Source organism: Porites lutea, chromosome 11 (assembly GCF_958299795.1).
Source record: "Porites lutea chromosome 11, jaPorLute2.1, whole genome shotgun sequence".
NCBI lineage: Eukaryota > Metazoa > Cnidaria > Anthozoa > Scleractinia > Poritidae > Porites > Porites lutea.
Window position 1 is genome coordinate 18,853,159 of NC_133211.1, and position 15,137 is coordinate 18,868,295.

General features: G+C 35.5%; 1 long non-coding RNA gene across 1 annotated transcript; it reads left to right on the forward strand.

Annotated features, from left to right (window-relative positions):
* Positions 1–6,467: 6,467 nt before the first annotated feature.
* On the forward strand, positions 6,468–7,531 carry LOC140952653 (uncharacterized). Its single transcript, XR_012167374.1, has 2 exons — positions 6,468–6,671; positions 7,386–7,531. It is a non-coding gene; the product is annotated as an uncharacterized lncRNA (long non-coding RNA).
* Positions 7,532–15,137: the final 7,606 nt, after the last annotated feature.

Consider the following 15,137-nt stretch of genomic DNA (forward strand, 5'->3'; position numbering starts at 1 on the left):
GACTTTGCGTAACAAACACTGCAAGTTGAAACAAAGATATATTGTTGAGGGCCAGGTTGTTCGCAACGAGTTGTACGAGGTACACTGATTTCCAACAATGTTAAGCGGAAAGTTGCATAAATTTTCTGCCCGTATCACCGCACCTTAACTAAAAGTAAAAACAGACTCAGGGGACGAGAATTATACTTTCGACTGGCTGAAAAAATGAATTTGTCTTACTCGTCTTTCTCAGACTCTGAATGATACGGCTCAAGGACCTATGACCAATTAATTCAAAATTCCTATTACATCAGCTTACAGCTTCCAAAGCCTCGATTGCATGAACTCATTTTAATTTGCATTTTTTTAAAATCAAATGTTTCAAACTGAAGCTGGAAACAGTCTTACTGAAGTTTTCTTTTTAATATTAGTTTTGATATGCTAGCATGGACTAATTTGTTAAACCTTATTCGCTAGCAAAATTTGATGCTCGATTTTCATAGGCTGATTAACTGTCCGATTTCACATGAACGATTACAAACAGCCTCTACTGATCAACGGACAGGTCAAATTGGAGTGTTCTCGTGCCGTTGAGCAGCCAAATTAAGCAATAAATCAAGGGCTTTTAAAAACCAATCAGATTCGAGCATTTTGTTATAGACGCAATTATGATTATGATTGTTATTATTATTACGATTATATTATTACTATTTTTAATAATATCATAATGATAACTATTATAACTATGCCATATTTATAAAGCTCTCTTGAATAGACTTTACTTCCGATAAATTTGACACTTTCTCTGGTAGTTTTTATTAGCATCATAACCTCTTTAATCTTTCGATGTCCTCCCGAGGCAAAACGATGTAAATAATAATGGAAACTTTATTTTTGTTTTTGATTGTACAATTGTAAATCTCACTACGTATAGGCAATTTACAATTGGCTGCTTGAGATTGAATTACATTATTACAGGAAATTTTGGCGACACTTTAAATTAGCGAATTTAGCGATTTTTCTTAAAATCGCTAAATTAAAATGCACCAAAATTAAGTGTCACTAATTTTATATCGTCACTAAATTAAAGTGAGTACAATATGAAATTCCGCCATCTGGTCAATTCACACACATACGCTATTTGACGGTCAAATGTACTTGATACTAGTAAGAAGGTAACTTCTATCCAAGGCCTTTGATACAGTAAATCATGACATTTTGCTCGACAAATTAGAACATTATGGAGTACGTGCTATTGCTTTACAATGGTTTAAAAGATACCTTTTATGTCGAAAACGTTAAAAATTTGTGCAATACAATGGTTACATTAGATATTACTTGCGGAGTCTCTCAGGGCTCTATGTTAGGTCGCCTGTTACTCTTATTATATATCTGCGGTCACGATTGACTTCAAATTTGCAGATATAAAACTAGAGAGCTCTTAGGCTTATTTGCTGAGGTTAGAGAAAAATCTATCATAGGGTTTCTAAATTATTGACATTTTTTGTAAAAATGCGGTTTTAAATATATACCGATATCTGAAACCTTTTTATACCTTCAAGAAGATAAATAACATTTTCTTAAAGTTCGACCATTCTTTATTAAGGATGCCAAACATCATAGAAATCGGTTAAATCTTTCCTATCGAAAAACGCGATTCAAAAACATAACCAACGCGCATATAAATATAAGTTCGGGCCACCTTAACATGGAAATCACATAGACATAATGTTGCAAGGAAAGTGTCTAAAGGGCTGAAAGGGCTAAAGCTGTAATAAATCATCTGTAAGTAACACCAAAGAAAATTTCTCATGGAAGCCCAAGAAAATGAATGTTAAATTTCACAGAATTACATCTTACACATGAAATGTTCAGAATTTTGTCTGTGTAATCACAATTCTCGTGAAATTTGACAGTCATTTTCTCGGACTTCCATGCGAAATTTTCTTTGGTGTTACTACAGATGATTTATTACATCTTTAGCCCTTGAAAAATTGTAAAAAGAATACAATGTTCTTTAAATTATTCTGGTACAAGAATTTGTCCACTGAAAATCAAAATTACTCAATTTCCTGGTGGATATTCCGTCTTAATTTCATATAAAAACAGGTTGTAAGAATAATGTTGAGGAGTGCTTTCAATGTTCACACTGACCCTTTATTCAAAAATTTAGGAATTCTGAATCTTGAGAGTATCTACAAACTTCAAATAGGAAAATTTATGTATCAGTAATGTGTTTTTGGTGATAAGCCAGCCGCATTCTTATGGCACTAGACGTTCGGAGCTTTTTTATTTACCACATTGCAGGACTAATATAAGAAAGTTCTCTATCAGTTTCTAATGTCCTAAATTTTTCAACTCTCTTAGTTTTGAAATTCGAAATGCAGAAAGAACCGCTTCCTTTTGCTGTAAGCTAAAAGCATTCCTCTTATCATAAATATTTATTTTCTTTTTCTTTACCTCTGCTTTTTTAGCCTAACTTTGAATAATATGATTATCTAATATATTTTAAGATTTACTGTAGTTCTGTCATTGATTTTTGCATGTATAATTCTGTTAATATTTTGTCGTAATAATTTGGCTTCCTTGGGCTTCTTCGCCATTAGGTTTTTAAATATTTAGATTATTTTGTCTTTTGTACATCCTTATGGCAAAATAATAAACTTAAACTGAAACTGAAACTGACATTTCCCAGTTTACCATTGTTTTAAATATCCCCGTCTAATTTCCATTCTTAAAAAAACATTCGAAAAATCACAGCTGAAATCATCTAAAAATTCTCGGACATTTCTGAACCGATGACGGCCCTATTAAGCCATTTTGGACTGAATTAAATATTGGCTAGGTTGTGAAATGAGCAGAATTCCTGTATTGCTGTAAGAAAACAGGAAAAGAGTGTAAAAATCAACCGAAGAGAGTGAGAGGGAGAAATTTTACGAAGCTTTAAAAATTTAAAAAATTTGCACTGAAGTATTTGTACGAAAAACAAGAGAGAATTAGGAAATCAATCTCTCTTGATGGAAAACCATGCTTCTAAATTTCGACGGCCCTAGGAGTGTTACTTTTAAGTCATAAGCCATTAATTACAGCTATGTCGAGAAAGGTTCTCGAAAAAAGTGCACACGACAATCCCGAAAGGTATTGTGGGTGGTTTTGAGTTCACTGTTCTTCAAAAAATTTGAACGAATGGCACGGTCACGAGAGGCCATAGACGTATATTTGCGAATGCTAAAGAAAAGCAACAATTTATTATAGAAGATTCGACAGCTGCATTGTCAGGAACAGCGTATTGATCATATCCCATATTACCTTCCGGGATTGTCGCACGTGCACTTTTCTTCCATAAAAGGGGCAGGCCATAATTCATAAAGTTGATCCACAATGGAGCCACCAGCCTATTTATAAACGACCAGGAAAGCTTAGGTTTTCAGGAAATTGCAGGACAGCTTTGTTGACGTCAAAGGAATCGAAAAATCCGTACATGATGTCTAATCTCAATAAATCAGCACTAATGGTAATGACGAGGCGTGCCTGTTATTCTTTCAAAATGTTATACAATGAAAGTTTGAAAGAAAATTTATGAGGCAAAAACTCATTTTGTATTGAAGTATTATCTAACCACCAAGTAACTTAACATACCTCCTGAAGTGCTTTTTTTCTTTTTTTTTTGTGTGTGTGTGTGTCTGTGTGGCCGACAGACGGGCGCCATTCGTGGACGCTTGGAATTTTTTTGGAACTGATCAGTCAGTCAATGCTGGAGCAGCTTCTACGCATTCCGGTCACCTGCCGTAATGCATCAGCAAATGCGTACAAATCTCTCTCTATTTTAAGCCGACACAAAGTCATATCCATCGCAGATATTGTTCTTAAGCCCACACAATTCATGTGCAGCTTGGTTGACAACATAACATATTTTTAAGATCGAGATACTCTCGGGGACAGAAGGAGGTTTGGGAGCCCTTCCCCCCCCCTCCCCTGGCCCTCTCCCCCGAGAGTTTGTTGGCAAGCTAGTTCGAGTCTGTTTTCTTGATTTGAAAAAGAACTGTTCATGTTCAGTGATTGTAGTCAGATTCTGGAGCAGGAGCCGATCACCCTCTTGGCAGTGCTCGTTTAAGAGAGTCTCAATGACCGGAGTGGAGAAACTTTGGGGTTAACAGTTCAATGGTTAATATTTGTTGCTTTTCTATCCATAACGGAAAATTACTCTCGGCTACGATGAACAGATGTTTGAAGAAGAAAATTATTTAGTTGTTTGGGAAAATTTAGAAAGTTTCCATCCGTTTTAAGCTTCTAAAGACCTCTTTTTGCGGAGAACTAAAAGGCCGAAAGATAAGGTCTAATTTTATTAGCCACAAAACAAGATGATGCGTAAGGACATTCTCGAATTTTGTTACACAGACACATTACAGTGCGACTGCTATAACCGGGGCTACCAAGACAAAGTTGACCAATCGGATGACAGGAAAATAACAATAAATTCCGAGAAAGAAAGTTGTCGATTACCACGAAACAGAAATGAACAAAATCAATCGAAATCAACCCATTACAACTTACAGACGTGACCTTTTAAACCCGCTGAAAAAAGCCCGTGTTTTGTGAGTGGTCCGTTGGGGTAATGACATGGTAATGACAGAGGAGAAAAACGTAAACGTTAGTCACATTTTTTTTACTTGAGGTTGTGACGTTATTGCAAAGTGAGGCAATGGTAGCAAAGAAATTGCTGGTAGATGATAAAATAACCACTTGCGTCAAACAGATATGTCTCCTGAGTTTTATGTGTAAAGTTTCGAACAAAAAAATAATTTGTCTGGTGAAACTTATTCGCACGGAAAACTCCAGCACAATCCATCGCCTCAAACACAAAAATCAGTACATCTTTTTCCTACACTTCTCTATTTTTTCTCTGTGGTGAACAGAAAAGAAGGCTAAAAAAATGAACACATACCTCAGCGAAAGAACTTTAGAAAATCACAATGTTTTATTTCGCAGAAAAATGAAGCAAGGGAGTGGGGGGAGGAGGGACTAGACGGCCCTTGGCCCCTCCCCTACTCGGTCCCTGAGGTACGTGCGGAGAATCATATCTAAAAAACTGCGTCTAGAAAAGGCGACGAATTACGTGATTGTAGAAAATGTCCGTTTCTTTTAATAGGAAATAAGAAACAGTTGTTGACACTGTGGCAATATTAGCGATTTTACTACAGATAATCAAACAGACGGAGTAATTTTTGTTTAGACCAGTGCAGTTTCCCTGAATAGGATAATTCTTCGAAGTGTGATTACAGGCGGGATACTAAAAAGTAGACTGCACGCGGGGTCAGCTAATTAATTAACCAAAGAGGACAAGACCTTAAATGAAAGGTTGAGAAATTCAGGTGGCCATTAAACCTAAAAACTCGGCAAATAAAGTAGTAGAATGTGTGCTACATATCCTTTTAGAGTACATAGAGAAGCAGTCATAACGACCATTTATTCTATACAAAACTCAATAAAAATCCAAAACATAATGTTAATTCTTCCTTATGTTATTTTGGGGATGTTCTAGTACGAAAACGGAACTCATTTGCTGAAAGCATAAACGGAAGAATCTTTCCATACAAATGATAAATCACCTTGACGCTCTTTCGTCAGTAGTCATTCTTTAACGATGTACGTATATTTCGTTCTCTCCTTTCGATTTCCTTCTCGTAAATCCTAATGCATCATGTGGCTAACTGTCTTTAAAAACGATAAAATAAAATATATTATAACAAATAGATTCTCCCATAAAACATTGAAATTAAACTGAGATGGAGTGGCAATACTGACTGGGTATCAGCCTTTCAATATATATGTTTAATTGAGTTTATTTTTAGTTTTCATTTGCGCCCTTGTACAATATTTTTGATACCCAAGCTTCCTTTTACTTGCTTATGAAATGCATAAAAAACATTCAGGAACATACAGTTCCTTCTAAAAAAAAAAAGGCTGGAAACGTTTACTGAAAAATTTTAAAAAATTGCGTCACCCCTTTTTTTGTCACCGGTTTAAAGTGGCGAAAAACACGCTTTTAAAGGAAACAAATTTTGGGTCAAAAGAAAAATAACCTATCATTTTAAGCGCGGATGCAAACATTGTGGAAATAGGAAGTGTATATCCATTAACCTCTAATTTCATGCGGCCAAAATAAGTTGAAAACATATTCCCTTGAAGACGTAACAGAGTTTTCTGTCAGGTAATCTTGGGGAGTTGACGTTCATTTAATGTAACTAGTCTAGAATTTAATGCTCACCTTTAACCCAATTGCAAAAATTTTAGTTTCCTACCTTGCCAGTCAAATCTTTGAATGTGAATCTAAATTAGGTCGCCCCCACAAACAGACAAATTGTTTTCCTAAAGGGACAAACGTTTCGCCCTTTATCACTGTAAAGTACGTCACCGGGGGTGGGACTTTTGTTACACGTGATATAAAAAGGAGCTGTAATTAAAATATTTTCTCATTGCACTCTGAAGTTTCTACAAGCTACTATTGGCCGACTGGATGGTTTTTGAGTGCTTTCATACATTTCCAACGACAAGAAGGAATTAAAATGAAAGGTTTACCCCTGCTTTTTCTCCAACTGGCATTACTTTATCTGCTTGGTACAATTTGTAATTCAGAAGGACAGCTTATGTGGTCAGATATTAGGAATGGCGGAAAAAGATCGTCCAACGAAGTAAGTTTTATCGCTACTTAATGCTTGTTGTTTTTAAACGCGGAGCACAGGTCTTGGTCCCCAACATTGAAAAAACAACAATATACATTCAACTGTTAACCTACAGATTTCGCTTTCACGAGAGTTATCTAGGATGCAACGCACAGAGTTGTAAAACGTAGAAAAATTTTGTGGCGAAACTTTTTTGCGTCCAAGTTTCGCTGCTCGTAGTCTGCCTGACAAATCGTTACAAAGAACAGGCTTCCCTTTAGACATCCAAACAGAACATCCGAAATGGAAGTCAGTGGTTCCGCTAGGTGTAAAAATGGTGATCTTTATTCACTGCAATTTCCGCCGGTGTTTAATTTCATGAATTGCTGTATGATAAAGTCTATTTTATAGTATTAGGTACTTTTTGCCTCTTAAAGTTTGAACTGACTCTTTTTGTAAGCCGTAATCTTGTATTTACACGTAATTTTCTTCGCTTTTGAAGGTATTATCAATTGCACAAATCTTTTATATTTCTGATATCTCTTTCCCGCCCAGTTGTGGTGACATTAAAGAAAATATTGATTGAAATAGTTTAACATATTTTTAGTAAGATCTAAGCAGCTGTTTTGTGGTACAGTTAAGAAAAAATGTCCTTGCCATGAGACAGTGGCTCTCTCGATCGGGCTATTTTGTCAAATCTTTGAGATTTTCAGGGTTTTTTTAACAAGTGTGATTTGTTTTTAGAAGGAAGTTGAAAGAGAGGCTTTAATCCACCGATCGATTATCCAAAGGGCAAAGACGCTTCATTCGGACCAAGCGGCGTATTTAAGACGGAAGAAACTCGACGAAAACTCAGTTGGCATTCATGTAACCTAAGCGTTTAGAATAAATCAGATCCAGAGAACTAAAAAAAAAAAAACTTGTAAGATCTGAGTACATAATTTATGATGATCCAAACTACAAGATTTGAGTAGTGATATCGCCAATGTTGTTTGGTTAATAACAAAAGATGTAAAATGAAAATATAGTAAAAATAATAATATGTAATAAAACATCTTCGTTTTAGAATTTGGATTGCTCTCCAAATAAAGATTGTCCCTTTTCAAGCAAAGACATTATTATTAATAATAAGAAAAAAATGTGTAGGCAACTACGAATTGAAATTTTTGTAATGAAATTTATAATCATACAAGACAACTAATCACTGCATCTCGAAACAATATTTGCTTAAAAAAACTAATCGACTTTAGTAGCCTTCCATTTGAAAAATTGTGGCGTGGTTGAAGTGGGGAAGTTTTGGGCTGCAACCACTTTATTTGCTAACGTTTCTCTTATTTCTTCAGTTAATTTTCCTTTGCATGATTTTTTTTTGTACCTCGCCCCCATATTACTTTCTGGTTGTCCGTCCTTCCCTCACTCTGGCAGTTCAATTCTGTCCAAAGATGAACCCACTTTTCCAAAGTGTTCTGCCCCAGATAGAAAGGCATAAAAAGTTAACAACTAGAAAATAAAAGTTAGATAAATGCAAATAAACAACAAGAAACTTTAAAGATTGGTATGAGTTCTAATATGAATGAACAACAAGAATCATTTTAGGACTAATCAGGTTATGCACAGAGCGAGAACGAGACACATGAACGCTAAGCATGAGCTAACAAAAACAATCTTCGCCCCCTCCCACATCTATTTGGAGGAAATCTTCAAAGCTGCGGAAGAGAATGATAGAGAGATTTAGAAACACGTTTACGGCAAACGCTGAACAGCAAACTGTAAACGTCAATTTGTAGCACAAGATCCTCCGTTTTCATTGTCGTCTACAGTTCACGGTCTACACAAAATTAGGGCGATACCCTAATCGTGAAACAATGGGAAATAATGATAAACAATGAAGATGTGTTCAATTATTGTTTTCTGCCACCAGTGAGGAAACACATTACGAGCAGCTCCTACATTACTGCAAAATTAAGCATGCCGTATGAATTATTTTGGTGGACATTCAGTTTTGTCTTCTCATTTTCTAATTTAAAAATTATCAGCTTGACTTTAACTTGAATTTAGAATCAACGTCATTGTAAGTCTCTTTAGAAACTTTACTTACGCCGGGCACTCGGTACTAAGCAAGGGCGCACAAATATCACTGAACAGCTAATTGGTTTTGCTTTGATGTTGAATAACAGTTCAGTAACTTATCGGGATCACGTACCATTGAACGCTTGTGTTTGAAATGTCCTTTGAATACGTCATGAGGGAAAACAACTCGGCCATCACGTGCCGGCTTACCCGGTTTTAATATTTCTTATAACCAATAGACATTTGATATTCAGCAGCATCATTTCGGGTGTAGTTCGCACTGTACTATTATATTTCGCAATTGGGCAAGACAAACCACGCATTGCAGTTGACTTAGTTTATTTGCAGTCGATCTCCAGGATTTAGCGAGATTTCATTGAACGACCATCACAAAACAACAACAACAACAACATTAACAACTGACAACAGTCTAAAGAACCCCCAAAATACAGCAAGTCCAATAGTAAGGTTGTATCGCCACATTTCATTATGCTTTGAAGTCAACTGTTAGCATTACTGGTTGAGGTCTAGCTCACTCATTTTGTTTTGAACTTTTAAAACTCGCTGACCATCATCACGAGAGCTTTTTTTATTTGGAAGGGTTCGAAATATGCATGGAGGTGGATTTTAGCAATGACTAATAAATCTAAAAATTAAGAAAATTTGGGTTAACCGCGAATTTTTCAGTTGGGTGATAAAAAGGAGCCAGTTTTAAATTTAAATCAATAAATGATCATAATTTGTACAATGAAGTTCAAGTCTAAATCATGACAAACTATGTGTCACCGCACCAAAATCCTTTGAAAATACCGCTTTTTCAGGCCTTTTCAAGATGTACAGATTAAGGCAGGGGATTAAAGGAAATTTCTTAAATGGTGTTAATTAATATTTCATCTAATGAAAAATACCCAGGGCGTATATTTTCCAAGAATGTTAGCTTTTCCGGGTGTAAGATGCAAGATAGTTATCATTCACTGTTAAAAAAATAAGACTATTGAGTAAGTCAGTTAGGTGCCCCTGCATGAGTCGCGCTTGAGGAAATTTATATATAAAAAGGTATTAAAAGAACTGAAGATTGAATAACTCAGCGGTCGCTCTTCAAGTCGGCCGTCCCTGGCTCAAGCGTACCAAGAATAAGCGCTTGCAATCTTTTAGTTTTGAAACCCATGTTCTGAGAATTCCGCCTGGATATCCAAGGGTTATCAGGTCAGCTGATTAACCTTATATTGTTCTGACTAGGTTTATTCCCTGCCGACGCAGGAACTTTTAAAATACTTTTATCACGGTAAGCTAATTCTTTTATTCAAATGTAGCACTGAAAGCTACCTTTCGACTGTGAATATATGATTAATAAAAAGTCAATTCACTGACGTAAATGTTATTATCGACCAAAGTCAGGATAAAAAAAATTAGCCTTGACCGGGATTCACATAGCCGCGATCTTTGAGATGACTAGAGGCAACGGTTAGCAAATATCACCAAAACAGAGGTATTAATGAATTAATGATGACATCCTACACGATTCTACACAACCGCCAACAGGGCGGTGATATCTATCAGATCCATTAACTTTTTGTTGTGAACGCGCCCTTTAAATTAATTTCCGAGCCAGCCGCATGTCGCTTTGGCAATTGTGTTTGAGATCTTGTACCCACAGTGTACCGAAAGCTCATTACCTTTTCTGTATACTCCACCTACACTGCATTGAGACCAGAAAAGGAATATTCCAACTATTTTGATCCGCCTTCGGACAAACAAAATGCAAACGGGGAAGTATATGATAGTCTTCCTAATAACTGAAGAGAGCTTTTTGTTTTTAAGAGTATCTATAGAGACACTGCTTTTTCTCCCTGAAAAAAAAGTCTTCTATTTTTTGCTTCATCAAACGACAACGACAACAAAAACGAGAATATAATCAGATACAAAATAAGTCTCAGTGAAAATCTTGTGCAATGAAAACAGTAAAGATTTTCCTAGTTTTATCAGATTTGTACAACGAACAAACAAGTTCTGTATTAGAGCAATTAGAATTGGGGTGGAAAAAGGTTTTGTTGTCATATAATTCTTACAAAATATTTTTTTTGCAAATAAATATTCCAAATAACTCGTTTAGCTAAAAAGATCAACCATGATTGTTAAACCCATTTACACCGACTCACAAATTGGACATTTCTTTTTTTCGAAATGAGTTTTGAGAAACAAACCGCTGAATAGCCGTCTTTACAATTGTGGGGAAACGTTTTTGTTCTCTTTGCAATATCTTACAGTTGGAGGTAAAATTCTTCAACTTTCCCAGAAACCAAGCGAGAGTAATTAGTTGTACAAATCTCGTTAAAAAAGATTAGAAAAAAAATTATACGCTACTCAAGTAATGCCAAGAGAAATTTCCATATCAAAGGAAGCAAGAGTTGCGTCAAGTCAAACGCAAGGTAGTTTTGAACTTGCATTGACTTGCAACGATATGTTTTTGTAAGGGTGCTTTACACAGTTTTATTGGCGCCGGAAAATATGTTTTCGAGGAAGTTCAAGGTAAAGGTAGTCAAGCACTTTAATAGCGTCGAATTGGGTAAGTAGGCGGTCTGATCTCTGGTGATTAATTTTCTCCACCCACCTTCCTTGTTTTAAGTTAAGGTTTTGGAAATCAGGGATGACTTCGCAATTCCCATATTTAAGAGTCATTCTACGTTGCAGTCTTCATTTCTTTTGCTAGCCTGACACTTTCACTCTCCTCTGAGTTCCTGAGAAAAATACTGGCGTTAATTTTGTTCGATATCGGGCAGACACAAAGACTTCATGGCCTCATATTTATAAAGTTTTCAATTATCACGTGATATATCACGTGATTATTTTTCTGAAATGGTTGATATTTCTCATTGAAAATCAGATAAAACTTTTTCATGCATATAGAGTATTTGTTACTCTTTGTAGCGACTTCCCTATGCCTAATAAAATTATAGGTAGGGAGAAACGTGAGACTCTGTTTGATTATTTCCGACGGAATCAAGACGATCGCTATTAATCAAACGGCGATCTTAGAGATATCGATTAAAGCGACGATCACATTGCCATTCCGATCAAGTTCGACTGCTTCATTCGTGCTAAACGGTAAAGAAATCTGCCAAAAAGGGTGCTGCAAATTCAGAGTTTTTGTTTTTCTTACTGAACCTATTTTTTTTATTAGTATTTTCTCGTTTCCGTTGTGGTCGTCGAAGGTTGCTCGAGCTCGCTAGAAGTGTTTGACCACGCAAAACAATTCTCGATATGCGACGACTTCGTTTAAAAACCTGACGATTTGATGGAAAATGCGCGAAGAAAACGACGTCTACAGGTACCCACAGAGAGGTTCAAATGTCGTTTTGAAGGCCACAGGTATAATATACTACTTGCAATGCATTTTTGTTAAACAAAAGAGTGCCCAGAAAAATGATGGAAATCGTATATTGCATTTTTTGTGAATAAAAAATGTATATTTAAACGTGCTATACATTAGTTAATGACTCAAGCAGAAAAAATGGGGTCCATGCGGAAGTCTCCATTGAATCATTATGTCTCACTCAAACGTCACTTATCGTCATCTCGAAAGATTCAGCCTAAATTTTTTTGCTTCAAGACATTGTCAACATGAACCATCCTATACCATCCCCAATATTTTATAATACATTATCCTCTTCTGTGTTTTTCGATTTGTATTTTAACCGAATAATACTTTGAGGTTTTCTCAAGTTAGACAATTTTATGCGTTGCAAAAACCGACCTTGGGGAAGCTCAAAATTGTCAAAAAGACCCTGAACTTAAAAAAATTTTCCATAATACACTTATTGAGATAACGATTTTCAACCAACTTGTTATTTATCACCACTTTCTTCTTTCCTTTTCATGCGCGGAAACACAGGAAACATAATCTTCAGTTCTGCCTCCACCGCGGTCTTTTCTGGCGCCGTTTTACTTTCTGCGTTAAAATCGTCGAGTTTTTAAGCACTGACGGAGAAAATTTTCTACTAACTGTAAGAAGTAGCTTTTGATGGGTCAAACGAACAAAAACTTAGGAAGTTTACTTTGTCCGAGCTTTGATACTTAAGCAAGACATAAGTGCATGAATTATCTTTAAAAAGCTTTTCTGACACTTTGTCTTGTTCATGTCAACGTCCTCTTTTCACTCAAATCAGTCACCTATTCTGTACCGTATATTTCGTAAAATCATTATCATGGCATTGAAACAAGCAAAATTACTTGATACTTGATCTCTTAAAAACGTCGCAACATATTTCCAAGTTCGTCGCGAGAGGGATTAAGACGGGGGGGGGGGGGGAGGGAATGCTAATTAGTGACTTCAGTGAAATGGGGAGGTTGAGGGGACTCTCCTCTCAGTAAGTCTCCTATTTTTTTCGTAAAGAAAAGGGGGACTCAAACCCGGCCCAGTTTCCCGGCTCCGCCTTCCTTGTCTCAACTCAGATTCAGTCTTTATTGAAAGAATTCATACAAATAGTTTTCTCCATTTCCAAAACGTGATTTGCTTTGTATTAAATTCAAAAATAGGCGACAAATGATGTCTATAGTATTAAAACCACCTATGCTGCAAATTAGAATAAATGAAACAGAAAGTATTTGTTAGCACTTATCAATTGTGTGGGTTAGGTTTTTTAAAATAATCAAATAACAATTAAAACCACTATATGTTTATAGTTGTTCTACTGCATATCATGAAACGTTTTCACCCTTCCATTCAAAATACTTGATGTACTGTTTAGTAGCAGGCTTTCGTCTCATCTTTTAGAAAAGTAGCTGTGAAATTAATATTTTATTGAAACTTCAAAATCCTGTGCGGCATGCAATTAGCTATACGTATTCCAAGACAGTAGACTTTTTTTTAAACCTTTACTCTAAATAACCCTTGAGAGAAATCAAATATTATTGTCATGAAAAGTAAAGAGCTTCGTAGTCACTTAACAGAAAATTTAAAGGAAAAAGTAAAGGAAAATGGGAAGTTTAAGAATTGGAAAATTAAAAGATGGATATATAGATTTTCACGACGCAAGTTACAACGAAAAGTTACAACACCGTTTGTAGGGTGGTACACCCCGATCTAGTTGTTTTTTTGTTGTTGTTGTTTTTTGTAAACACTCTGATTTTCACAAAAATTTTTGAAGTCAGTGATATCCAAAGTAATAATAATAACATTTATTTATACCGCGCAAATTCAACTATACAGTTTTCAAATGCGCCTTACAATTAAAGATCTAAAAAAAAAAAAAAAAAAGTGCACTAAAGAATAAGAAATAAAGAAAGATTAGAATTCCAAACCTCTAGGAGAATAAAAAAAAGATGTAGTATTCTATTCTATTTAATTGCCTTGAATTTCGTGATTGAATAGGAAGGTGGACTTAAGGTAATTACATTGGGGAACTTACCACAGTCGCCCAAGTGTTACAAGGTAAAAATTATAATTGCAAAAGGTGCAAAATAGTATACAAAAAGCTGAAAAGGATGGAAAACAAATTCCACCAGAAAATATCATTGTATCTTCTATGTTATTATCTCTTTGAAAACATTTTAATTAGCACATCCATTAGGTTCGATAGTAAGTGGGACTGAAGTAAAACTAAAAGCATGCCTTGTTTTATCGCTATGATGTCATTAAAAGACAATTCAGCATTCAGCATTTTTTACTAACAATAGAGAAGCCCGCGGAGTATTAAAAGACCACAATTTCAGCCAGAACTCCACAACTCGCTAATAGAAGAGTTCCAGTCGTAAGTGACCATGAAAACCATGAAAAGTCTCGTTGTACTTATGTATGTCGTTCTGTTTCTTGGAGAAAGCATGGGTCAGTTGACATACAGTGCGGGCTCTCGCAGATTTCGCTTGGGTGGCCGTGACCAAATGCCAGACTCGGTAAGGAAATTAAATAACTTCATGTTGATCTTTTTAATAAAGGAGATAAATCTTGAAGTCTTTCATGTTCATGCACTTTATTCAGTGTCATAACTGAACCTCTTCTTCGATAAGGGCATAATTTTAAGTATTATATAAAAACGTTTAAGTTTGATGTTATCAAAGCTATTGAAACCTTATCTGTTGATTAAGAAGGAAATTGTATTCATCTGAATTTGGTCAATCAACAAAAAATGGAATAGTAAACCGGGATATCTCCGTGTTTATAGGGATTGTGAGTGTTTTGATTATAAACTTTTGAATTAAAAAATAACGAGTCATTCTAAGAAATAATCACCATTGAGTTATACCCAATTTCTGTGTTTTGAGGTCATTATTATCTTAATAATGGTCAACTTTAAAATAATCCCCTACCATGATGCAAGAAAATAATTTAAAAAATCGCTACATGTTGCGGTTTTGGTCTTATACACTGAAGGGAATAGAATCCCTAGAACTTCTGGTGGCATCTGGCAAAGAACTGAATACTTCGCA